This window comes from Ctenopharyngodon idella, chromosome 20, assembly GCF_019924925.1.
Source record: "Ctenopharyngodon idella isolate HZGC_01 chromosome 20, HZGC01, whole genome shotgun sequence".
Classification (NCBI taxonomy): Eukaryota; Metazoa; Chordata; class Actinopteri; order Cypriniformes; family Xenocyprididae; genus Ctenopharyngodon; species Ctenopharyngodon idella.
This window is the reverse complement of record NC_067239.1, coordinates 20,315,336-20,342,767: the sequence shown is the minus strand read 5'-3', so window position 1 is coordinate 20,342,767 and position 27,432 is coordinate 20,315,336. Positions and strand designations below refer to the sequence as shown.

General features: G+C 38.4%; 1 long non-coding RNA gene across 1 annotated transcript; it reads right to left on the bottom strand.

The window, feature by feature from the left end:
• Positions 1–236: 236 nt before the first annotated feature.
• On the bottom strand, positions 237–27,043 carry LOC127502505 (uncharacterized). The gene is made up of 3 exons (XR_007926870.1): positions 26,899–27,043; positions 26,581–26,644; positions 237–933 (listed from the first exon to the last, which is right to left on the bottom strand). It is a non-coding gene; the product is annotated as an uncharacterized LOC127502505 (long non-coding RNA).
• Positions 27,044–27,432: the final 389 nt, after the last annotated feature.

The window sequence follows — 27,432 nt, the reverse complement described above, 5'->3', positions numbered from 1 at the left end:
CTATGACAATTTTCAGTATTACATATCATTGAGGTGGAGAAAAGAACACAACCCTGCAGACACTGTTTTCCATGTTTTTTGAAGTAAATATGTTGACACTGCTTTTTAAAAATGCCGGGTGCCAGTGTTTGACATGCGTTTGACCAATCTATGTACACTTACGTCACTGATAGTTCCTATAGTGCTGGTTTAGACCCTACTCTGAAGTAGGAGCTAATTTAGTTCCCCCAAAAGGAGTTCCTAGAACTAAAATTGTTCTTAGTTCCTACGGCCAATAATTCTAGGAACTATGAAAAGGTTCCTCCGGTGCGAAAGCCCCTTTTGTGAGAAATGCATACAGTTTTTGGAACAACATGAGGGTGAGTAAATGATGATAGAATGATCATTTTTGGGTGGACTATCTTTTTAACAATAACAATGCTGTTTCCGTGCTCATTGCACAGAATTCTAGGGTGGCCTTCTATGCAAAGTATAGTAGCATAGTGATTCTGCTTTAAAATTTGACCTAAAGAAGGTATCTTAGGCGGCATAATTATGATGACCTTTTGAAAAAGACTTCATGTCAGGAGAGTGCCTATGAAGTTTTAAAATGTCGGCTCCGTAGGCGGCTCGCTTGGTTTTGGAGTAAATATTTTTAAAAAAATCATATAGACACAAATACACAAAACCTACAACACACAAAATACAACAAACACGCGTTGTTGTGCCACCACGGCTCCGGTCCTTCATGATGCCGGAGATCACAGGGCTGAAGGTCTTGTCAGTCAACCTCCGATCAAAGCAAAGCAGGCTCTCTACACGGCGCACTCTCCCCTGCATCGATTTCCCTCTTTTTCATCTCGGCTGTGTGATGTTCGCTCAAGATAGGGCTGAGGTTTGGGACGGAGCCGCCTGCAGCAAAGCAGAGCTCGTGTTGGATAACACTGCGCTCTGCTGAGGAAGAATGGAAGAATATTTAATAAAAGAAACATATTGAGTAATTGCTTTGTCTGTCCTCAAGGGGGCAGTGATGTTAGAATTCCTTTCTGTGAAATAGGAATCAACCGAGTGAAAGAGACTTGAATATTTATACAGGCATGAACACACACAGGCACACACACCACAATGCATGTGGAGGTTTAGAACAATGGGAACAGTAAGAGGGGATATTTGGGAGAGAGAGTGAGAGAGATTGCTGGTTGAGTGAGCTGATAAATGAGAAGCCAGGCTGAATGAGGGATGTGCATGGCTGGCTGGCTGCTACTGCTGCTGCTGTGTGAGACTCAGCCTACACCGGCAGAATGTAAAGCAGCAGCAGGCACACTGGGGTGCAGCGGCTGTCCCAGCCCCCTACAGGCATGAACACAAACACACACATACACACACACACACACACACACACACACACACACACACACACACACACACACACACACACACACACACATACACACACATCATTTTTCCTCACATTCTCTCCTTCCTCCTCTCTTTTACTCATTGGAACAGGATTGGAAGGGTAAAATGATCAAAAACAGTGCAAGCTAAATCATTGTGCAAAATGTTGTAGAACTACCACATCGAAAGATGGGAAGCCATTAAAGAAAGATTTCAGAAATAACGGATAACTCAAAATCCTTTTTCCTTGCAGACTTTTTTTTATCTCGGACACAGTGCGGTGTCAAATAAACACCGGAAAACTGCTAGTGGGGGTCCTAATGTGTGGATGGAAATAAACAAAACACAAACAACATCACAAAATAATTTTTTTTTATGTAGGCTACACTGTAATTTGTTTTGTCAAAGTTGTAAATAAAACAAATATTATTGGAGAAAGGGTGATTTTACACTTGGTCCTTTTCAGGGGTCTGAGCGTGTGATTTTTGGCCCATATGTGAACACGCCAAACGATCTCAGACCCCTTAAAAGTGAAACGAACCGAAACCATCTCGGGAGGTGGTCTGAGTACGGTTTGCTTTCAGCTAACGTACAGTTCGCTAAAAATGTCCATTGTGAACACAAATCAGTCCAGGCTCACTTGATATTTCCGTTCACGAATTCCAATGTAGTTTGGTCATCAGATGCCTCGGCTGTTCATCATGGCTGGTTCTTCTCTCGGATCTCTACAAATTATTTGTTCACAATATACACTTGTTTACTGTAATTTCAACCGCTTCCAGAGAGACACGGCTGTGCGCCTTGCCAGTTTAAAATTTTTCATGTGCGTTTTTTTGAGCGCACACACCTAAAGCGCATGCACAGAAAACCAGCTGTCAGAGCACGTGTACTAAACTGAATTATCTGTAGCATCTTATTGTGTTTAAAGTGTCAAAAACACAAAAGGTTCACATAAATAGTTGGTTTTATCTTAAGTGAATGTAAACATCTGGAAGAAATCATGTATGTGTATGAGTATATTGGATCCATGCATTACTGTAGTTCTTAAAGTGACAGCAGCCTAATATAAGAATCAGTAGGAGAATCAGTATACATTTTATTCTTACAGTAAAGCATATGCAGTTTTATTTTTTCATTTGATTATTCTGATATTATGCTGATATTATCATTGCCTTCTGAGTCCTTTTACATTTGGTTCGCCTCTTGGTCCACTTAAAGGAGTCCGAGTTTGGTTCTTTTAAAGAGGACTCAAGTGTGAAACTTTATTCGGTTGCACTTTATTTTACAGTACATGCACTTACATGCTTACATGTACTTACAGTGTACTTACCTAAGAAAGTACTGGGTAATATAAGGTAACTACATAGATTAAAGGGGGACTCAGTAATATTCAAATACACTGTTTTGGAAGTTAGTCGGGCCGATACCAACAACAAACGTCTAACCAATCAGCATTAGGGGGCGTATGACGGTCGAGAATAGAGAATGAGCAAGAGGGAGATTTGAAAAAAGAAAAAAAAAACCTGCAGAACGAGAGATGGGACACAATACAAAAGAGCTCATAAGAATATCACTGGAATGAAGGTTTATGACTGGGCAAGCGCTTTAGGACCCACGTTTATATTAGAAAAGCTGGAGGCTGAGCAATGAAGAGGGGTGGGTTTGTTTGGGTTGATTTCAAATATCAACAATGTCCAATAGCGTAGTTCAAATACTACTTACAGCACCTTTAAGGTTAGGGGTAGGTTCAGGGTTAGTACCTAGTTATTACACAGTTATTGCAATTACTATAATAAGTATATAGTATGTACATGGGAAACAGGACTGTAAAATAAAGTGCTACCGTTTTCTCTAATGCTCATCAAGGTTGCATTTATTTGCTCAAAAAGATAAGAGGAATTGTGTGAAATATTATTGCAATGTAAAACTGTTTTCTATTTTAATATATATTAATACGTAATTTATTCCTATGATGGCAAGATGACAAAACTGCAACTTGTGCTTATAATAAACAGGGGTGCATTTCCCAAAAGCATCGTTAGCCAACTAACATCGCCGTTCCGTTGTTACTAACATAGTTCAACGATTTGGTGTTTCCCGAAACCATTGTTCAAACGAACATTCGCAAAATACATCACAAACTTGTGTGGTTGGAACGACAGCTCTCGAGCTGTAGTAGTAGTAGTTAGAAGCATAGTTTCTTGTTTTTAGGACATGTGGACTTAAAAAAATCATTATCTTGAGCAAAATAAGCAAGCTGACATCAAGTACAATGTATATCTTTCATTTCGAATATATACAAATGTCATTTACATATTTTAGTTTGTCAAGAGATTTTAAGCAATGTTTTTGAAGAGTGTGCATGCGTACGTGCTCTAGTACGTAAGAACAAGCCTATGATAGAATCTGAAAAATAAAGCAAAATAACTGAGAAAGAGAAGTAGTCCTCACATGAAATGTCCATAATTTATAGCAGAAAATATAGCATTAATTCAATCTCAAACGGATTCATTTGAAAAGAAGTTATTACTCCACCACCTGCGTGACATCATTAACCAACGTGGCTGAACGACAGGTTTGCGACAATGCGGTTTCGGGAAACAGTCGTAGTTGATTTGTTCAATGTATCGTACTGTGGTAGTGAAGCAGCGTTTACATCGTTGTACGGGAAACGCACCCCAGAACGATATTGTGCATTAGTGTGGACGCTAAAATAGTTATCGTTCTTGGTGTGAACGGGCCTTTAGACCATGTTTTTGCAGTGTGTGCACAGTTTACAAACAAGAGTTGCCTGGTGTACTTTTTCCATGAAAATGTTCTCTATGAGTCTGCAGTGCTCCAGAGAGTGTACAAAAACCACTCTCAGCTGACCATGAGGAATGAAAGCACAAGAAAGGGGGAATTAGCAAGAGGGTCTCATTTGCCTTTACTGCTCTTACAGTGCTGTGGGCTTCATTAAAAGCACTGAGCATGCTCTGAAGTAACATTCCAACACTGAACCAGACAAAGTAGAAATACGAATGATCAAGGCAAAACAGATTTATAGTAATGTAGATTTTAACTAGTTATGTGTCCTTGAGAGTCTTTTTACTGCCTAATAAAACTAAGGGGTGATAACTGGAATAAAACAAAGGTACAGCAAGCACAGAGAGAGAGAGGAAGGGAGGGAAAGAGAGAACAATATGAAGGTATGGCAGTATACTTGAAAACGCCTTTGGCCACACGCACAAATTCTAGTGTACAGGCGTCATTAAAAAAAGTTAATTAATCTTAATTAACTTCTCCTTTGTCTCAGAGTTCTTTATTGCAGGCGGAATGATTTGCCTCACAAGGGGAAGAATTGGGCTCAGCCTAATGCCATAATCAGCGGTCTGCAGGAGGCGAGGCACTCACGCTGCTGATTGCTTTTTGACAGACTCGCGCTCTGACATGCTGCTTTTCTTTTCTCCGCTTCCCTCGCTCTCTCTCCCTGTTTTCTGTTGTAGGAGCAATCTACATCAGGCACAGTATGAAATGGAAGAAGGCTAATCCAAAGCAGTGAAGAACTTACGGTTTTGCAAAAAAGGGAATTTTTGTTAAGCCCCCCCGCCACTTTGTTCCCTGTGCCAACGGGCAGCTCTCGGTGTCCGTTTAACAGGGATAAGTGTGTGTGGACTTGAACGGGTTTGCATCCGTGTGTATATGAGAGACAAACAGAGAAAGACGGAGAGAGAGAGAGAGAGAGAGAATGTAACTCTCTTCTCATCCTCTCTCCTCATAATTGTTTGAGAGCTGGCTATGATGAGACGTGCAGTGAATCGCAACTCAGTCTATCACCCACAAACAAACAAGAAAGCAAAGAAGAACAAAGACCTTCTCCTCGGTTACACAATGCAGCAAATGGTTTCTAAGCCCATAAGTGCTAAAGCTACTGAAGTCACTACTATTATTAGACTATCAGCTGAGCATCCAAACGTTTAGGCCTCAGGATACCCTGGATATCAAGACAACGAATAATTCCCTGCTAAACACAACAACAACTGATTGCAATCAATGTATGAGAATGATGTAGCAATTAGCTAATAGCTTAACTAACTAAATTAGAATGATCAGAATCATCATTTGGGAATGATGTAGCAACTAGCTAGTTAGTTAGTATAGTATAGTTTAAAAGGATAGTTCAACCAATTTTTTCAAAAACTATTTTGGGTTACACTATTTCGATAGTCCACTTTAGACATTTTACTAAATAATAAGTAACTTTGCAACTACATGTCAACTAACTCTCATTAGCGTATTAGTAGACTGTTAAGGTTAGTGGAATAAGTAGACATGTACTTGCAAAGTTACTTATTAGTGAGTAGCATGTCTGTTGGGGGAGCATCAAAATAAAGTGTTAGCAGATATTAAGCAGACAGTCTGCTAATACTCTAAATGACGAAATGTAAGTTACTCATCGTCAATAGAACATCTAAAGTGGACTATCAAAATAAAGTGTTACCCAAATTTTTTCACAAAAGAAAAAATTATTCACATTTGGAATGACATGATGGTGAGTAAATTGTGACAATTTTCATTTTTGGGTCAACCAGAGCTGTGTCCGAAACCGCTCACTCGTTCACTCATTCACTCATTCACTAATCCCTATATAGTGTATGGCATTCGAGTGCACTATATCTGCATGGAGTGAACGAAATGAAGTGAGTGACAATCATAATGACTTTATTTTGTAATCATACATACCTCCGTAAAATAAGCACACAACAAGTTTACATTATTTCATGTATTTATTATTAAGTTTCTTTTTTTTTAGTTTGTTAGAAACTCTCACGCTAAGAGATGACGTGGTTGTTGAGCGCCCTTAGGCGACCGTTATGATTACATTAGAATGAATACACTACCTACAGATGATTAACGAATATTTTTAAATCATCCACTAAATCTCTTAAAGTTTAATGAGTTAACAACAATGCCACAAATTATTAATACAACTTACTGTTAGTAAAACACATTAAATTGAGTTAATGCATACATAATTTAATAATAAAAATAATATATTTTTTTACCTTAATATAATTTCATTTTTAAAATTCATCTATATAATAATGTCTCTCTATATTTTAGTAGGTTTTATTCAAGTAATGATTAATTTAAAAAAAGGTTAAAAAAATAGAAATGACATGAAATAAATGTTAAATCAGAAATAAGATAGCTAAAGTAATCTCTGGATTACACACGCTCGCAATTCCGCTCTTTCACGCGCTCTCATTCCTTTCCGCATTGGATTTTGGGAAATAGTGCTTCAGTGAGTGTACATCGAATGTACACTCGAAATCAGAGAGAATTGTGGGTATAAAGTAGTGAACGAATATAGGGAATGAAGTAGTTCACTCAGAATTCGGACACCACTACAAAATGGCAGACACCCGATTTAGTGGACTATATAGTGGATAGGGAGCGGTTTCGGACACAGCTCAGCACTACATCAGAAAGAACTGAATCATCGATGTGGCTAGCAACTAGCTACTAGCTTTACTATATGAATGATCAGAATCATTGTCTGGCAATAATGTAGCAACTAGCTACAAGTTTAAAAGAATCATTAACCCAAAAATACAACTTCCGTCCATGTAAAGAAACATCTTTTGTGTGTGTGTGTGTGTGTGTGTGTGTGTGTGTGTTCCTAGCTAACTACATAAGAATGATCAAAATAATTGGGAATGGGAATAATATGGGAATGTAAGCTATCAACTGGCTTAACTTAATACTTTAACCATTTGATGTCAATGTTGAAGTTAGTAACTAGCACTAAATTCACTACATCAGAATGGCCGTGCTGGTTGATGATTTTTTCCAACAGCACAGCTAAGTTAGCACCTAGTTGATAGCTACAGCGTTCTGCTAATTAAGAAGCCTGGTAATGACACTAGCATCAGGGTGGCCAGGGGGTCCCCTTTTAAAATTCGCATTCCAGGGGCTAAATATCATGTTATGTGGGGGTCGCTTCAACCCGCGGACATGAAAAACAACCTGCGGCAACAGTGTAAAAGCAGCCCAATTCCGCGGGAAAACCGCAGACTTGGCAACACTGACTAGCATTCAAAAAACAATATAGGCTACTGGTGACAAGCTCAATAGGGAAAAAAACAAGATCATTATCCTTCCTTCATCTTTTAAATTTCAACTTTTAATTTTTGTTCCTTTAAACCAAATAGATAAATAAAAAGTGGCTTTGCTACGAATTTGTATTTGTGTTCAACAGTCTCCAGATGGTCTTTGTTTGGTGCTGCGGTGTGAGGTAAATATGGAGGAGGGCAGAGAGCGGCACGCGACACTTGGGCACTGGGGGCTGCTGGGAGTGTGTAGCGGCCATCTTGCCTGCGTTATCTCTCTCCCATATGTTCACCCCGGGCTGGCTCATCCTGCCGTAATTGACTTTCTCCCATGGAGCCCAGCCATAGCTGCAGGCTGGAGTGCACTTGTGTGCCTGTGCTCACCCTGATAAAACTATTACACACTCCCACAGCAATTCAGTGTGTGCGCGGCGCATGACACGAGTGTGTGCATGTTTGTTTCCAAATCAGAAACTGTGCTCCAACCACTGCAGTATAATTGGAATCCAAAGAGGCAGTGGGCTGTGGTGACACTGGCACAGATCCTTGACTTCGGTTGAACTCCAACCGGAAAGTGCAGTTAAAATTTATATCTCTTACCGACGAACCTGATAATGCTCCTCATGGCCGGAGTCATGCGAGTGCACAAACACGAGCAGAAACAAACAAGGCTCGCTAAAGCAGACTGTAATTCTCCTGTAGCTGCGCTATAAAGTGTTTACTCCTCTCTAGCTGGTGTTGTGTTGAATAGTAAAAACCTTTCTGATGTTTGTGTGCTGCACAGCCCCACTGAGCTTCCTGTGAGCTGCTCCCAATAAAGTCTCACCTGTGGCACTGTTATTTTCTCTCTCTCTCTCTCTCTCTCTCTCTCTCTCTCTCTCTCTCTCTCTTTTCCAATGATGTGCCTCGGGCTCTTGGATCCAAGCCCCTATCCGGGTCCTTTGAGTGGCAGTGCACTGATTGTCACCGGGGCTTGTTAAATTCGTTAATTGTATTGAAGGCTGTCACGTTTTCACGGGAGGGAGAGGAGCTGTAAATTATTCATTATCCCTTGAAATGCAAAAGACAGCCGAGGCGAGGGAACGGTGCTATGTAGGTCACTTCCTTCTCTCCCACCCCCCAAACCGACAGTCACAGAGAGAGAGAAAGAGAAAGCGACAGACAGAGTGAGAGAGTGCTTAACTGCAGCATAACCATGGAACTGCGGCTAGGAAGCCCCACAGGAGGAATACTGATGACAGGAAGCTCTAGCCAAGACTGCTGCACTTTCAGTTTGGAGCCGGCTGCAACTTTTAAAGCTCAATCAAACCGGAGTGGAAATACCTCTCTGTTTCCCTGATATAGCCATGCGTAGGTCTTGTTTCTGATGCAGCAGTGCATGCGATGGAACCCAGGAGCCTCGTATGTACCAAAATAGTTTAAAACTAGGGCTGCACGATTAATCGAAATAAAACGGAAATCACTATATAGGTTAGTACGATTATCAAATCGCAAAGGCTGCAATTTAATTAAATAAATATATGTGCTGCGTGTTTATCAGTTAAGTGCGGCACTGGGTGTTTTTTTTTTTTTCTTTTTTACATGTGAGCAGTTCTTCATCTGGTATTTTCATTGTCTCATCTCATACAAATTCTGCTCCATATGAACTCGTCGCAACATGCGCCAATCACCTTACCAAACTTGTAATGAGAAGCGCTTATAAATCAAGCTTCGAAGCTTAACGAATCTTAACGAATCAGTGGTTCGGAGCGTAAAAGTCACATTATTTCAGTAAACGAGGCTTTGTTACGTCATAAGTGTTTCGAACTTTCAATGGTTCGTGTGATTTTGGCAGTTTGATTCATGCTCCGAACCACTGATTCAAAACAAAAGATTCGTAAAGCTTCGAAGCTTCATGAAGCAGTGTTTTGAACTCGCCCATGACTTGATATTGTTGAATAAAGTCGTTTTTTTGTCTTTTTTTGGCACACAAAAAGTATTCTCGTCGCTTCATAACATTAAGGTTGAACCACCGTAGTCATATGAACTGTTTTAAATACGTCTTTAGTACCTTTCTGGGTTAATTGTCTTGCTGGCAATGCACTGAGCCATCGGATTTTATGAAAAATATCTTAATTTGTGTTCCAAAGATGAACGAAGGTCTTACGGGTGTGGAATGACATGAGGGTGAGTAATTAATGACAGGATTTTTATTTTTGGGTGAACTAACCCTTTAAGGGCTCTCTGGTGTAAAAGCTTAATGGTTTGACGTTTAAAAATCACTAAATTAAGAAAGCCATGAATATTAGTATTGTAAGATAGTAGTAGTAGTAGTATCTTAAATACTCTTTTTTTATTTTACAAATATTAAAATAGTAATATTTCTTATTTTGTATAATTTTTTTAGCAATAATTTTTAATTAGCAAAAATTTAGTGATTATACAGTAAATCGATAACGATAATAATAGTAATAATAATAGTAATAATAATTCAAGCAAAACAAACCTGAGCTTTAAATTTTTTTTATTGCAATTGCAATTTTTATAAAAAAAAAATAAAAAAAAAAATAAAAAAAAATCACATTTTGATTGTGCAGCCCTAATTTATAAATAACCGAACCTCATTAGACTCTGGTGCAAAAGTGGCGTCTCTGAAGTCAGGGCTTAAAAAGCTTTCATTTTGCCTACATTTCCTGGTAGCACCTACAAACCTGCGTGAAATCACAACAAATTTCCCCTGCTTCTCGAAGTTTAAAATGTGAGTTTTGCTCATATTTCTCTTTCATTACGGTTCTAAGTCAGTGTGCTTTTTAGCTCGCTGTGGCAGCGGGGGGCGTCTGTACTCACGGTGGGAACAGGCAGCCATTTTGGCTCCACACAGGGAACCTGATGGCGTAAATACGGCTGCCATCAATCAATCCCTGGAGCCCTGCAGCGACACCATCCCTGATCTTTCTCTCTCGCCCTTTATTTCTCTCTGTACCATTTAAAGACACACACATCTTTAAGATAACACAACTGCCATATATAATACATTTCAAAGCAGGGTAAAAAAAAAATCTTCCTATGAAAAAAAACTCTAAATAGATTTGAATATCTGCTTTCCAACTTTATCCACTGCAATGTATGCAAATGACAACTGCGTGTCAAAATCAGGATAATCACAGTCTTCTATAGGAATTAGCCGGTGTAATCAACACAATTACTGCTACATGAAAGAAATCATTAGTGAAGGTGTTACAGTAGAATAGTGCTGATGGTGAGTGGGTGTACGCATGCACTGAAATAACTCGGGCGGTCATCAGAACGAGAATGAAACAATTGCGCTTGGAGGTGGTTCAGAATTCACCAGGAAATGAAGTTACTGTGAGTCGAGCCGTAGAGCAGAGAGTTGTTGCAACAAAAGCTGTGAATGAGAGTGACGTAAATGGTATTCATGCCAACTGGCTGGTAAGAGAGCTCAAGAAAGACCTAAAACCTTTCATACTTCACTGACGGAAGACCAAAGTAATGATCGACAGCATATGTTGTGTTTGGATGCTGGTGTGCTAGCGTCTGTGCCAGGCTGCTTCAGTAACTCAGTCAGCAGGACCTAAAATTAATATAAAATCAGGAATAAAGTATACTGCATTCAATGGCAGTTAATGAAGATGTTTGCAAATGCATCAAAAAACTACACCAACTCCATGTTTTTTTGCTTTTTTTTTTTCAGCTTCACTGTCGCCACCTAGTGACAAGGTGGTATTGTATTTAGCTGTAGAATATTGGTTGTGTCAACCTTTCCAACATTTTTTAGACATTTTGTTTTTTATTTTCTGTGCACTAGTATAATGGGTGACACTTCAATAATTCAATAATTACTGAATGAGATTAGCCTCATTAATATCTATCAACTACGACAAATTATAAAGAATTAACAATTAATTACTAATCACAACATTAACATGTCTGAGATGTAATCAATTGTCTTTACTCTAAATATGGTCAAAAAATGCATCACTATTTACTCAAGCATTACCTAGTCACTCTGCAGTGATTTGGACCATTATTTTAAAGTGAAAAACTTTCCAAATCACAAGTAGTTCTTAAAGATTGTCTTTTTTTTCTCAGAACATGGTCAAAAAATGTATCACTATTTACTCAAGCATTACCTAGTCACTCTGCAGTGATTTGGACCATTATTTTAAAGTGAAAAACTTTCCAAATCACTAGTAGTTCTTGAAGATTGTCTTTTTTTTCTCAGAACATGGTCATAAGATGCATCATAAATACTCAAGTGTTACCTAGTAGTCACTCTGCAGGAACTATTAGAGATCTGGACCATTATTTTAAAGTCACAATTGCTTACCTCTCAGACACACATTAATGTTGTGATTAGTAATTAATTGGCAATTCTTCATAATTTCTCATAGTTAGTTAATAGTTCTTATTGAGGCTAATCTCGTTCAGTAATTACTGATTACCTAAAAAGAAGCTATCTCATTCCTAAATTTGAAATTATCTACTGATTAGTTAACCTTGTTTTCATATTAGTTAATAGTAGGAGCTGAAATGTTAACTACTCTTTTGTTCTGCATTACTTACTGCATATTAATGACGAACCATTATTCTTAAGTGTTACTCAATACTGGTAAGCCAATATTTCATGTTACACCCAATAACCAATAAATGGCCAATAGTCCAAACCAGTGACCAAGCCTCAAGGGGGCCTCAAGATGACTTAAAATAATATAATATAAGCTAAAACAGTGAATATTTTAAATATTGTCAATAGTTTTTTTTTTAAGAACCAGGGTTCAAATGGTCTTGAAAAATCTAGATATTTGGGAAATTTTAAAAGTCTGATTTGTAAAAAATTCATGGTAATGAATAAAATCTTTACATGCCATGGAGAGTTATATAATGAAGTTCTAGTTAGGCCAAGCTCTAACACAAATAGAACAGTATTACCATACTAACAAGTCAGTCCCTAACTACTCCAACAGCTAAATCAAAACCAGAACAGCACTAACCAGCCTGGACCAGCATGGAAACTTTAGCCGGTCTGAGTTGGTTCTTTCAGTGTAAAGTTAGCAGGTCATCTGATTCTGTGCAGTTAGGCCATGTGTCCACCAAAGCGTTTTTAGCCAGCTGAAAATGCTAGTCGCTCCTTTGAAATTGCCTAGCTGTCAGCGCTTGAGAGCGCTTCGGCAGCGCAGCGTTTTTGAGACGCTTTGCTTGCTATAATACGGAATATTGTTGTTAAATGTTATTAGTATCTCATTTCACAGATAGTTTGTTTCTGTACTGTTTCTATATAAAAAATGTCGATACAATGTAAAGTATTTGCAAAAATAATCAATCTGGCATCTTTACAATGAACAACATCAAACAAATTCCAGTGCTCTCAAACTGATGCAAAAGGATGAGAGCTTTAGGTGAGCAAGCTCACACAAGACAGAGGGAGCGAGAGTAAAAATCTTGTAGAGTGAGGCTGTAGGAGGCTGATTAACATTTAATAAAGATCCATGAGCCAGGCTGGATGACACTGGAGCAGTGGGCAGCCCAGACGGCTGCTGTTCAGGCGAAGGGGAGATGGGCGCTCAATACTAACGAAAGAGGAAAAGGTCATTATGCAAGGGCACAGTTTTACACTCTTCCATTTTGACAGTCTCGCTTCTCTCTGTTCCCAGAGCAGGACAAGCGTCTGCTGTTGCATTTCACCAACAGTGGTATGTTTCTCACATGTTACACTGATGTAAATCAATGCCACTGTGAGAAAAGCAAATGTACATTAACCTTTAACACCCTGAGCTCGACGCACTACGGCAATGACGTGCCTGCTGCCGACAAGTCACATATTGATTTGTACACCCACAAAGCTGGTAGTCATGTGACCAAACGTGACCTTCAGCTCGGTGCATCTCAATACATCAGCAGGGGTCAGCTTAGTAAAGAGCAGAGAGTGAAATGAGAAAAGCTACAGTTGTTAGTTTGCAATGCAAATTCATTGCTTTTAGGATAAAGTGATTTTTGAATTTTTAATCTGGAATGAAAGTAAATGGTGAACAGCAAACAGATCATCAACAGTGCGTTCGCTGACCATCTGATGCATATTGCACACAATGTTAAAGAAATTACTGACATACATTACCGTACAAAATTTGAGGTCAGTCATTTTTTAAGGAAATTAATACTTTTATTCAGCAAGGATGCCTTAAATTGGTCAAAAGTGACAGTAAAGACACTGATATTGTTGCAAAGGATTTCTATTTCAAATTCTATTAATCAAAGTAATATTAAGCAGCACAACTGTTTTCAACATTGACTATAATAAGATTTTTTTTTCTTGACCACAAAAAATCAGCATATTAGAATGATTTCTGAAGGATCATGTGACTGAAGACTGGCTGCTGAAAATTCAGCTTTGCCATCACTGGAATAAATTACATTTTAATACATTTTCATATATTAAAATATAAAACAGTCATTTAAATTGTAATAATATTAATAATAATTCCACAATATTACTATTGTATGGTTTTTCATCAAATAAAGGCAGCCAAGGTATGCACGAGACTTGAAAAAAATCAAACAAAAAAAAGAAAACAAAAAAAAAATATTACAGACCACAAATGTTTGATGAGCCAAAGATGAGCCAAAAAAATAATAATTATGACAATAAAAAAATTGAGTAAACATCAAATGCTGTATGGTTTTAAAAGATATAACATTACAGCACTCGATCAATTGAACCTTTTATCAGGTTAATTAGCTCAAATGGCAAATGAATTGCAGACTAAAGAATGAAAAACTCACAATACTTAAAATGGACTAAATTTAAGAAGCTACTGAATATGACATGATGAAATATTGACTGAATTTCAATGACATTTTCGTTGATTACTTCAAAAAATAAATAAAAACTAGGGATGCACAAGATTATCGGCATGACATCGGAATCGGCTCATACAGGCTAAAAATATAAAAAAATCATGCCGATGCCTGGCCGATAAGATAACGTGTTGAGCGATAACTCGCATATGTGCACAAGAGTGCTAATGATAACATCACGTCAGCATGTGGTCATTCTCGAAGTGAACTTTTGCAGGTATGGTGGTAAGATTCACCATTCTGGATTAAAAGGCCTTTATTAGCCGTGTGGAGTATATTTATAATGGATGGATGCACTTTCTTGAGCTTCATACTCGTTGGTCTTGTTTACTGCCATTATAAAGCTTGGATGCGTCAGGATATTTATTAATATAACTCCAATTGTGTTCATCAGAAAGAAGAAAGTCATATACACCTAGGATGGCTTGAGGGTGAGTAAAGCTTGGGGTAATTTTCATTTTAAAGTGAACTAATCCTTTAAGTTATTTCTGTTTCTGAATAAATTAAGCAGTAATTGATGTCATAAAACCACAAGTCTGATTTGGTTTAATGGTCAGAAGCTATTATAATAGCCTACATGATAAATAAAAATCACAAACATGACACTTTTAAATTAAATTATTTTACTTAAAGTTTATTCATCTGTAATATAATAATTATTAAAATTATATCTGTAATTACACCTGGCGATGACAGGCGGGACGCTAGTTTTAACCTGACGCAGTTATAATTTTCACGTCCAGCAAATGCACTCGCACCCATCTGTTCGCCCATGGGCGTACTGGTCTGAAAAAGACCAGGCAACTGAAAACGACCAACAAAAAACTGGTCTAAAGTCAATAGCGCAGTATTTATTTAATTTTTTTTTTTTAAAGGGCGCGTTAGTAATATGCGCCTGTAGGAAAAATATCAGCATATCGGATATCATCAAAAATCCAATATTGTGCATTCCTAAAAAAAACGGATTGCACAAATATCTGTAAAGCACTTTTTCAATCTGACAACGTCTAATCTGACTTTACAAAACTTTACAAAGTCATGTTTACAATGAATGATTTGCAAACCTTTACAATTTTAGAGATAACAAATGTTTGAAAGATAGTAAGAATTTTAAGGCTCTTAGTAAAATTAGACATCCATGAACTGCACATTCTGCTTTATTTCTGAATGATATCTATGAAAATTAATTATCATTACTTTTGTTCAAAATCTTATTCTGAGTAAACACATTTTCTCTAGTACTTTCTGTACAACCACACAATAATTAAAAGGCATTTTTGTATGTTTGTCTATTATTGTAGTAGTAAGATAAAACCACCTCTAAATGGCACGTAAATGGCATTATATATCAGTCAGATGGTCTCTTCCTGTTTAAATTGGCATGTCTTGTCCAGAATACATTACAATATGGACCAGACCTTTAGCTGTTTAGTCAAACTGGCAACACGAGAGTGCGTGTGCACTGCTGCATGTGATCCCATGAATCCCATCCCATTAGTAGGAAACCTTTCAAGTACTGGCCTCCCACTCTTCCTCTCTTAGTGACTTTCCATCTGAAATGCCGCAGTGCCCTCAGTTGGTAATGGCATTTCTTAGTGCTCTCCTGCCTGTCATGTCAGACTGACTTCAGACCTGGAGCCAAACCAAAAGAACGAGCTTTTCAAATCCTGAATCTCTCCTCTGATTCATAATTGAAACTGATCCCAAATCAACAAAGAGAATGCTCACTTATGTTAGTGGTAGTATAAAGAGCTAGAAACACAAAAAAGGGACATTGTGGTGAGGAGAGGAAAAAGAATGAGGGAGAGAAATAACGAACGGCTGAACACAGAGCGAGAACGAGCGAAAGAAATCAATAGCTAGGTTTCATGCAGGGCAGGTTGCTGTGGGCTGTGTTGTCAAGGTGACAGAGGAGCTATGGGGCTTGGTGGCGCAGGCTGATGAATGGGCAGCGGTTGAATGACCTCATGCTACCCATACTGCTCTGCTCCTCTCCAGCCTGACTGAACCTGCGGCGCACACCTTCTACTACTGTATCAACACCAGCTCGGTTCGTGCCAGCCGCTCTTCGCCATGCCAGGGCCAGAAGTGGGCACAGATGCTTACACAAGCCTGACTGTGTCTGGCAGAGATCAGCGCGTAAATCTAATCAACAAAGGAATATGGTTGTTAAGGCTACATAGAGACGCTAATTTAGTCAACAGCTGCAAATAGCTGTATATACAGTTGCAGGAAGAAGTATTTGAACCCTGGCATGTATTTCTGTATAAAATATAATACTAAAAATTTTAAAAAAAAAATTTTTTTTTCATCAAAAATGAACACAACATGTAAACATTCAGAATGTACCATGGAAAAAGTATGTGAACACCTTGTGTTTTAACTAGTTGACTCTCCTTTGGTAGCAATAACCTCCACATATTTGATATATTTTTGCATGTCATACGATTTTTAAAAAGTAACAACAGAATTAAGTACATTTGGTTTAACAACTTAAAAGTTTAAAGGGTTAGTTCACCCAAAAATGAAAATTCTGTCATTAATTACTCACCCTCATGTCGTTCTACACCCGTAAGACCTTCGTTCATCTTTGGAACACAAATTAAGATATTTTTAATAAAATCCGATGGCTCAGTGAGGCCTCCATTGCCAGCAAGATAATTAACACTTTCAGACACCCAGAAAGCTACTAAAGACAGTTTATGTGACTACAGTGGTTCAACCTTAATGTTATGAAGCGAAGAGAATACTTTTTGTGCGCCAAAACATAAAATAACTTTATTTAACAATATCTAGTGAAGGGCAATTTCAAAACACTGCTTCATGAATTTTCGAAGCTTTACGAATCTTTTGTTTCGAATCAGTGGTTCAGACCGCGTATCAAACTGCCAAAGTAACGCCCCCCAGTGGTGAATCATAGAAATTTCGAAACACTTATGTCATAACGAAGCCTCGTTTACCGAAATCACGTCACTTTGGCAGTTTGATACACGCTCTGAACCACTGATTCGAAACAAAAGATTTGTAAAGCTTCGAAGCTTCACATACTATAGCATTTTGCCTAATACAGGTGAAAGCTCTTAGAGTTGGAAAGCATGCGAAATTAAAACGAAGTAAACAAGAGTACTGCTCCACCCCATAATGCCCTTTATAATGTTTGCTGATTAAGAGAGGGAGAGAGAAAGGGAATTGACGCATACTCATGCACTGAGTTGTGCCATCTGCTCAACTTGGCAGCTTAACATTATATATGGGTGGAATGCCCCTCCCTCTCTCTCTCTCGTTCTTTCTCTCTGATGATCAATCAGCAGTGGTTGCGGTCACCACAAAGTTATCCATGGGGTCACAGCAGGCACAGCGGGCACAGCAGACACTGTGGGCATTGGTAGACCAGCAGGGGTGGAGCATTCATTCAGGAAGAGAGTGCAGGACAACACAATGCTGCTCATAGAGCCACAGCTCCGTTATGCAGCAGAAACACTGTTTAGTGTGAAAACAATATTAGACTGTTGTTGCTTTGCTTTTTTGAGGAATTTCTTGTCTTTTGGCACCCTTAGCATTGATATTTGTGATGTCTAAATGTATAATAATGTGATAAATAACGACAGCACTAACATTCCGATACTTATCATAATGGAAAGCACTCAAGCATTGTACTGTTACTATGGTTACCACCTCAAGCGGCTAATTAGTGCATTCTAATTTGTAATTTATATATTTTGTGAATGTGTGTGTATAGGCTACATATGCATAAAGCAATCGACCATGGTGCGTTCGGTCATATATAACCATTATATATACACCTATGGCCAACAAGAATCAAGGAATATGTTCTATTTTGAAGATGGAAATATGGGAATACATATCTTAAAAACAAAATAACGGTGTGCTGCCTGCTTGTTTGCCCACATGCTTGGTGCAGTTGTGCTGCAGAAGGCCATGCTCCAGCGAGACAGAAAATGAGGCACAACAAACCCTCTGACTCATCTCATAGAAGAAACCAAGACAATATTCCTTCCCTCTCTTTGCATCTTCCCTGCTGCACAGCTACTGTAGATGTGGGCCAAGATCAACCTCACTCTCTCTCTTTTCTCCCTCCATCCATCTATCGTTGCATGTCAGGACCACTCTGAGACCCAGCCCCACAGCGGGGAGACATTCCTTCACATCTGATGGGCTGATAATGGCGCCCCTCTCTCTCCGTTCACTTGACCGGACATGGTCTGCACACTCTGTCGCTCTCTCTCCCTCTTTCTGTCGCTTGCGCGTACACACACACACACACGCACGGAAATGCTCCTGTTCATTCAGGTTGATGCCGTCAGAGGAGGATCTCAGGGGAAGCTAATTAAGTTGAAGGCAGGCCCTGCTGTCTGCTGATGAGCTGCAGAGACTCAGACTAGCCAGCATCTGAGTTCTCATAACTTGCCTGTATTATCTACAGCACTGCCTTCATATAGTTCGGTTCTGCCTGTCAGAAGATTACTGTGTGTCGTTTATGCATAACTGGCTAGGAGTGGAAGATTAGGAAGAAAGAGAGAGTGAAAGGGAGTGAGAAGATGGATAAATCAGACCGAGAGCTTGTTGTGAGAAGTCAGATGGTAGATAGGGGGCGCTGTAGAGCATTTCATTTTAGCAGTAGGGAAGTAATGCACACTTCTAGAATATCTGGGCTGCATCTGAAATTGCCCCATATACTTATATAGTGCACTATTTAAGGTGACAGCCATTTGTAATGGTGCATGAAACCATAGCGGACATTATTGAGTGCACTTATTCAGTTCCATAATGTGCCTCAATAATGAGTGTACACTACAAGAACTACCACAAAACATTCACTAGCAACTATCCAGAGCTGTGACATGAAAATAATCTATTTCTCTCTTTTAAGAACCCTATAAAAACAAATGTGAGCATTAGTAAAACATCTATTACATTATAATGAAATATTAGCTATATAAATGCTGTTTGCACAAAAAAGCTATTTAGTCAATAAACGGCAATTCAATTAAACGGCCGTCAGTGGAGATCTTGCAAACTCATATCTCCCGTCCTCAATGCTTGGTCAAAAATGTAGCTCATTATCATGATATCTTGTTCTAGCTAATTAAGAGCTTTTTTAACCAGTTAGCACAATGCTAAGCTAGTAGGCTAACTGAAAACAAAGAAAGGGAAATGTTTACTTTTTTTTTTTAGCTTTAGTAATGTAATGTGATACTGTATGTATTTTAATAGATCAGTTTTAAAACTAACATTTTCATGAATAAGAATAAATATACATAGATATACGTTAAAGCTTTACATTACATTATATTATACATTAAACTGACTACCATTGATAATCAAGCAGTAAATAGAGTAGCCATAAAAGGTTTAGTTTTAGCCAGTGGAATTGTTTTGTTTGCAGAAGGGGGATAGACTTAAAAGGGATAAGATAGCATGACAACAGCAGAAGCTTACTGGACCATGTTAACTAGCCAAAAAACCTTACTTCGGGGTAAATACATCCCATTTTGAAAGTCCTTTCTCTTTAAAGGAGTCAACAAGTTTCAATGTTTGGGTCTGTTGATTTTTTCCATTTAAGCAATACCTTAGAGAACAACTAAAAACAATTGTTGTCCTCTTGTCTTTATAGTGAGAATGAGGAAAGGAAAAAATATGGCAATGGTGCAGAAAGGCTCCCTCAGCTTGGGTACGCAAGAGCACTCTTCCTCATCTCATTTTACACTCATAGCATGCTGTTCTGAGCTGCATCCAGATTGCCTGTTGTTTTTCTATAGCGACTCCAATCAGGCGAGCCACACATTTTAAACATTTAAAAGATGTCACTTATCATGTGATCCCAAACTCCTGGCAGCTCCAAAGATCCCCTATTAACCACCTAAATGCTCCATACAGCTGTGCTCTACTCAACTCTTTAATCTACTCTATACCATCACTATACTGCAATATCACAAATTAACATTTTTTAAGGGGCAATACGTATCCTGGAACTGATTATCGGGGCAATTAAAATTTTACAATGGGTATATTTTCTAACCATCCTGTAAAAGCTCAGCATGTTCAAATACTTGAACTGAATCAATTAATTGAAACTAATTTATCATTTCCATCCATTTCCACCTCAGAGTAATAAATAAAATTGTAAGAAAAAAGTATAAAACGAGAAAGTGTCACATTGTGATATATGAAGTCACACTTATGAGAAATAGTCACAATAATGAGAAAAGGTTGCATATTTGAGGAATAAAGTTGCAACGGTCAGATATAAAGCTACATTGTAATGTTAGTCACATTGTGAGATATAATGTCACAACTATGAGAAATAAAGTTGCAATAGTAAGATATTTTGCAATTACAAAAAATGTATTTGCAATTGTAATACAAAGTCGCAAATATGATAAATAATTTCACAATTACGAAAAAAATAGTCACAATAACCTTTTTATTTTTTCACTCAGAGGCAAAAACTTAAAGATAAAAGAATTATCTGGAAATACTGGAAAAAATAAACCTGTAATTTAGAAGGTTAACAGGTAAACACATACTTTTGGTCATATAAAAGTTACTGTAGTGGTACTAAAACCACACAGAATATTGTGGAATGTATCAAATATTAAAGGAAAAAAACACAAAGTAATTCATTACTGGGGCTTTTCCCCCGGAGTATTTAAATATCTGCAGATTTTTTTGTCAATGCTTCCTGTCCAACAGAGCTCTTTCCTGTTTTCACATCCTACAACTATGTATTCTGAGCCCTCTAACATTTAAAATCTTATGCTCTCATCTTTTTTCATGTTTTGCATGCTTCCTCTGCTCTATCTCGCTGTTCGCTCTCTCCCTCTCTTTTCTGCTAATACCCTGGCGCTCAGCAGGGCCCTGCGCCCCACAGTGTGTCTGCCTGCATCTCACGCTCATTAAGATTAAACATGGGACTCTACCAGTGCACAGGCAGAGCTGTGGGCATGGAGGTAACCCAGGTTCACGAGCTGATTGTGGCAATTATGATTTTATTTTCTAAAGCCCCTCAGGTGCCACGGGAGGAACATGAGCATGATTCAGTGTTTAATACAACACAGTGTTTCTCATGCAAATTCACATGTCCAACTCTTAACAAGTGGGTTGAAAAATATGCTGTTCTGCCTAGGCTGTTTGTCTTATACATCTAAACTTCAGCAAATCACAAAAGCTTCAGTTTCAGACAGAAACGGAATAAATAAATAGACCTATTCTGTCATCGTGTCAATTTTTAAGTCAAGCAGGAAGGCTAATTCTCTTTGGTTTTCCTTGGGAATTTCAAATGGGTTTTTAGAAGATATTTTGAAGAATAGACCTTATTCAGAGCAGAGCCATGACATGATGAAAGCGAGGCTGTGAGGGATAGACTTACCGTGTTGTAAATGGCTTCCGCTGTAAAAAGATGTATAAAGATTCTAGAGCACTTATAATTTTTCACAGCTCATGTTGTCTGGAGTTTTTTGTCTATTGAAATTTTTTGGAAAGATACTTTTGCAGTGTTTCGTCAGCAGAACAATCCAAAAACACATTAAATAACAGTACAACCCACCGAAGAGATGCATGTCTATCCATCATAGCCTCGCTTTCATTCCCGTTAAAAATCAAAGATGGCTTCTTTAATTGTTTTTGCCCATACGATGAAAGTCAGTGGGGTCCAAAAACATTGAGACATTTTATTTAAAATGCTCTACAGAAGAAAGAAATTCATACAGGTTTGGAACGACATGTAAGTGAGTAAATGGTGACAGAAATTTCTTTTTTTGGTGAACTATCCCTTCAAAAGACTTCAACGATTTGTTCCACAACATTCAAATTATGCACAGTCAGACCCCGAACATGAATTTTGAAACTGTTGCATGCTTTTAAAAGTAAGTTGCTAACAAGTTGCTACATAAGGACTACCATTACCACAAGGAAGTATGGGCTTGTCCAAATATCCACACTTGTGGTATTGGCTACTTGAGAGCGCGTGCACGCTACAGGAAGTAAGTGTGCAAGACTGTCCTAGATCTGAAAAAAGTACAATTAATGCACACTAAATCCACACCATCTCTAATACTGCTTCGGAGCGGTCTTTGAGGCTAAGCATATCCTGTCATTCATCACGTTCAGGAACTTACTTGCCCCAATTTCGCGTCATGTCTAGGAAAACTTTGCAGTGTAATTTTAATTATTTCGATATTACATAAATGATACATATATAGTTATATATTTCATCACAACCAGATAAAATCTCTAAATTAACCAAGTTGACAGAAGGGCTTTTCACACTTGAAATAGTTAACCCTGGATCATTCTAAATCCTGGGTAAATGCAATCCTGGGTTATCTTTATTCACATTTCACACTGCTCATACTATACCCGGGGTTAACAGTTAATCCAGGGTATTCATAAACTGCCATTTCACACTGTACAAGTTTGGCTCCGCAATGCGGAGTTAACGCTGCAGGAGCAGGGTTTCATAACTCCGGGTAAAAAGCAGTGCTAACCCCGCATCTAAATTACAAGTGGGAAACGCTCCTTTACCCGGAGTTAAAAGCGGTATTTAGAATGCAGATAACCCGGGGTTAAGCGCAGTGTGAAAAGCCCTATTTTGTGTATTGGATGAACTGTAATTTTCTTCTGTTAAATTCAGATAAGACTGATGTATTACTTATTGGAACAAAACCATGTACACAGAATCTCTTAGAATGCAATTTGCATTTAGAAGGATGTACTGTTACTTCATCCACAAAAACAGCCTTCTTCCACCTCAGAAACATCACATAGCTAAAGCTATGGAACATACTATCCGTTTCTGATGCAGAGAAGTTAGTTCATGCATTCGTGACCTCTAGACTGGATTACTGTAATGCACTACTAGCTGGTTGTCCTGCATCCTCAATAAACAAGCTACAATTAGTCTAAAATGCAGCTGCTAGAGTTCTTACTAGGTCAAGAAAATATGATCATATAACACTAATTTAATTTATTTAATTTATCTCACACTGGTTCCGTATCGATTACAACGTATTGCTACATGACCTATAAGGCTCTAAATGGTTTAGCTCCTGTGTATTTAACCGATCTTCTATCACTCTACAATCCATCATGCTCTTTAAGGTCACAAAACTCAGGACTTTTGGTTGTACCTATATCTAAGTCCACTAGAGGAGGGAGAGTGTTTTTGCATTTCCTAAACTCTGGAATAGCCTTTCTAATAATGTTCAGGGCTCAGGGATAAAATGCCCAGTTTAAATCTAGATTAAAGGGGTGGTTTATTATGATTTCACTTTTTTAATTTTAGTTAGTGTGTAATGTTGCTGTTTGAGCACAACATCTGCAAAGTTACGACGCTCAAAGTTCAAAGCAAAGGGAGATATTTTCTTTTAAAGAATTCTCTGTTTAAGGACTACAACAAGCTTCTTCCCGGGTTGGTGATATCACTAACCCTAAAATTTACATAAACCCTGTCCCCGAGAACACACAACAAAGGGGGTAAGGCCATGTTATTGCAAAACAGTATGTAACACAAATGCAATAGCATGTCATAAAAGCAATATAACAACATGACAAGTTAAAACCATAATTAAACTAAACTATACCTGTTCTATCTTCATGCAGCATATATTCTCTGGCTCTGTAGGCATCTTACAACAGTTCCCACACAAGTGATTTATAGATTATGACAGAATATGCTAATCAATGACTTTAAGATAGTTAACTCCACATCAGCTACATAAATTCATCAACTAACCATTCAGAAACGTCCTGTTGCATTCTACATGTTGTCACTTCTTCTTGAGTCTCTCCATCATTGTCCGACTCTGGTTTGAACATAAAAGGCTGAACAGTTTCTAACATTTTCAGTGAGTCTGTGTGAGGTAATCAGCACTGCTAACACAAGCTCTTGAAACTCCGCCTTCTTCTTGAGAGCAGCAACTCATTTGCATTTAAAGGGACACACACAAAAATGGAGCGTTTTTGCTCACCCTCAAAAAGTGACAAATTTAACATGATATAAAAAATGATCTGTGGGGTATTTTGAGCTAAAACTTCACATACACACTCTGGGGACATCAGAGACTTATTTTACATCTTGTAAAAGTGGCATTATATGACCCCTTTAAAGACATATCTCTTTAGCCAAGCATTCATATAATACATCGTACAACCTTGTACTCTAGTTATATCAGATCAAATGCACATGATTATCTTTGCTTGAAATGTTATGATAAGCAGCTATGCTAATTATGTTCCATTTGCTTTTCTGTTTTATCTTGGGATGCCCATCCCAAGGTAACTAGTGACTACGCCAGCTCCAGTTTGGATCCAGCCTCATATGAAGACTTCAGATGCCCCAACACCTGTGAAAAAAATGACTCCCAACTCCTGCGAGGACTTCAGATGATGCAAACTCTAAATCAACATGCGCCAATGCTAAATTTTCTATATATTGTAATCATTATGTTCACAACTTGTAATAATTACTTCAATGAGCTCATTGTTTCTGGCTAAAATTAATACATGATGTTAGCAAGTGCCCTATGTTTTACATGCTTGCTGAATCAGATACCGTTATATTCTTTAGGTCCCTAAAAACCCATACGAAATTCCCATAGTTCAAAAAAGCTTATTCTCTTTTGGGTTTTAGGACTACAAATTGAACAACTTTATGAGGATGAAATATCTTCACGAGCCCATGCTGGTGTATTTCCGAGCTTGAAAAAGGGATACTATAATGCTGCAGCATCTCAGTGATTCTGCGTTTGGCTGTCGTCGCAATCCGCCTCCCTTCACAGACGACTCACTATTCATTATGCATCTAAGGAGAGGGGGGTCTCGTCTCAGTGTAATAATATCTTATGCTTGGTTAGAAGGCGGCTGCATAATTAGAAGCGGGAAATCTGATGGATGGGGGAGCAGGGTGGTAGGATGCTGAGCAGTGTGACCCCACTGACCTTGTTATCATTATGGGTGGCAGGGTTGACCAGTCCAGCCCCTGCTTCAGCAAGCAGCTGTTGCCTTTAATGGCATCATTTGCTCTTCACCTTGTCACCCCCTCTACCTTTCTCTCTCTAACTCTCTCTCTGTCTTTTCCTCTCTGTGGTATCTCGTCTCATGGTCAAGGGCAGTTGAGATCATGCCAAATCTGACTGGCAGCCTCATCAAGGTGAGGACTCAGGTAGTTATCTAGCAACTACACCATCAAGTGAGGTGGATTGCTCTGAAAATGTTTGTAAAATTCCACCAAAAATCATTTTTAATAAACATTTACCAACAAATTACATATCTTCCTTTATACACGATTACCATATAAAATAAATACAGCCCCAAAAAGTATATTGAGACTTAAAGGGATAGGTCACCCAAAAATTATCCCATGATTTACTCACCCTCAAGCGATCCTAGGTGAATATTCTTTCAGATGAAAGCCAATTGTTGCCAATTGTGAGAACCAAACCTGCATAACTGACTTCACATTAAATGACCAGTCGGGTCATAGAAACAACACAAAAAGATTTTAACGTGAATTTAAATATGAGAAAATTCCAACATAATATTTTTACAGATGCCACCTAATTGGTATTTTCTTGTGTTATGTTACAAAATGACATTCAGACATTCGTAAGAAAGACAGGCAGAAAGAACGAATGAACGAACGAACATGCGAAAGAAAGAAAGAAGGAGAAAGAAAGATTTTCTTAATGATCTAACAACTTTTTGTGCAAGTAAGGGTGACGGAGACACAGATGTTCCTTTTGTTTTTCTCTTTACAATTGCTGGAAATATTGCTCGGTAGCTGCTTGACAAATGTATCATTAAAAATCCAGCACGACCGGCTTGATATTGTTACGTGTGAGGAGGTACATCAGTGAGCACGTGGTGGGGAACTTCAGCTTTAAGAGAATGAATCTCCTGCTGTGGGATTAAATTGAGTTCTCTGGCAGCTTGATGATCAGTCTCATACGCACAGTCTGAGGGAGCCTGAAGGCCAGGCGACACGGCAGACTCTCCTGAGCTCACTGATTTTAAGTGGCAGTTCGGAGCAGGGCCATCTGCACTATTTGGGTCAAGGACTTCTTGTTTTGATGTGCATATAAGACGATGTAGTGGTTATTAAATGATAGCTATAGTGGTATCTCAGTGTAGTGAGGGTTTGGGAGAGCTCCTAAGCAGGTGCACTGTCTGAGAGATAGGGAGGGTGAAGCGAGAGAGAATGAGAATGAAAGCTGCAGAGTGCCGCAGTGCTGGAGCTCACCTTGTCAAGCCTCTCTCTGCGGGAAGGCCTTGCCCTTGCAAACAGCAGACCACCAGGCGGGCATCTAAACCATGCAGAACCAGAAATACTGGCTTATTAAAAAGGAATATTTTGGGTTCAGTACAAGTTAAGCTCAATCGACAAATTTGTGGAATAATATTGATGCCATGCCACAAACAATAATTTTGACTCATCCCTTGTTTTTAAAGCAAAAATGGAGGTTAGAAGCAGTTGCGGTAGAAGCAAATTGGACTAGTTTTTGGATGATTTAAAGGGTTAGTTCACCCAAAAATGAAAATAATGTCATTTATTACTCACCCTCATGTCGTTCTACAGCCGTAAGACCTTCGTTCATCTTCGGAACACAAATGAAGATATTGTTGATGAAATCCGATGGCTCAGTGAGGCCTCTATTGAGAGCAAAGCCATTGAAACTCTCAAGGTCTATAAAGGTACTAAAAACATATTTGAAACAGTTCATGTGAGTTCAGTGGTTCTATCTTAATATTATAAAGCGACAAGAATACTTTTTGTGTGCCAAAAAAAACAAAATAATGACTTTTTAACAATATCTAGTGATGGGCCGATTTCAAAACACTGCTTCAGAGCTTTACGAATCGAATCAGTGGATCGGAGCGCCAAAGTCACGTGATTTCAGCAGTTTAGCTGTTTGATAGGAGATCCGAATCACTAATTCGAAACAAAAGATTCATAAAGCTCAGAAGCTTCATGAAGCAGTGTTTTGAAATCGGCCCATATAGATATTGTTGAAAAGTCATTATTTTGTAGAATGACATGAGGGTGAATAATAAATGACACTATTTTCATTTTTGGGTGAACTAACCCTTTAAA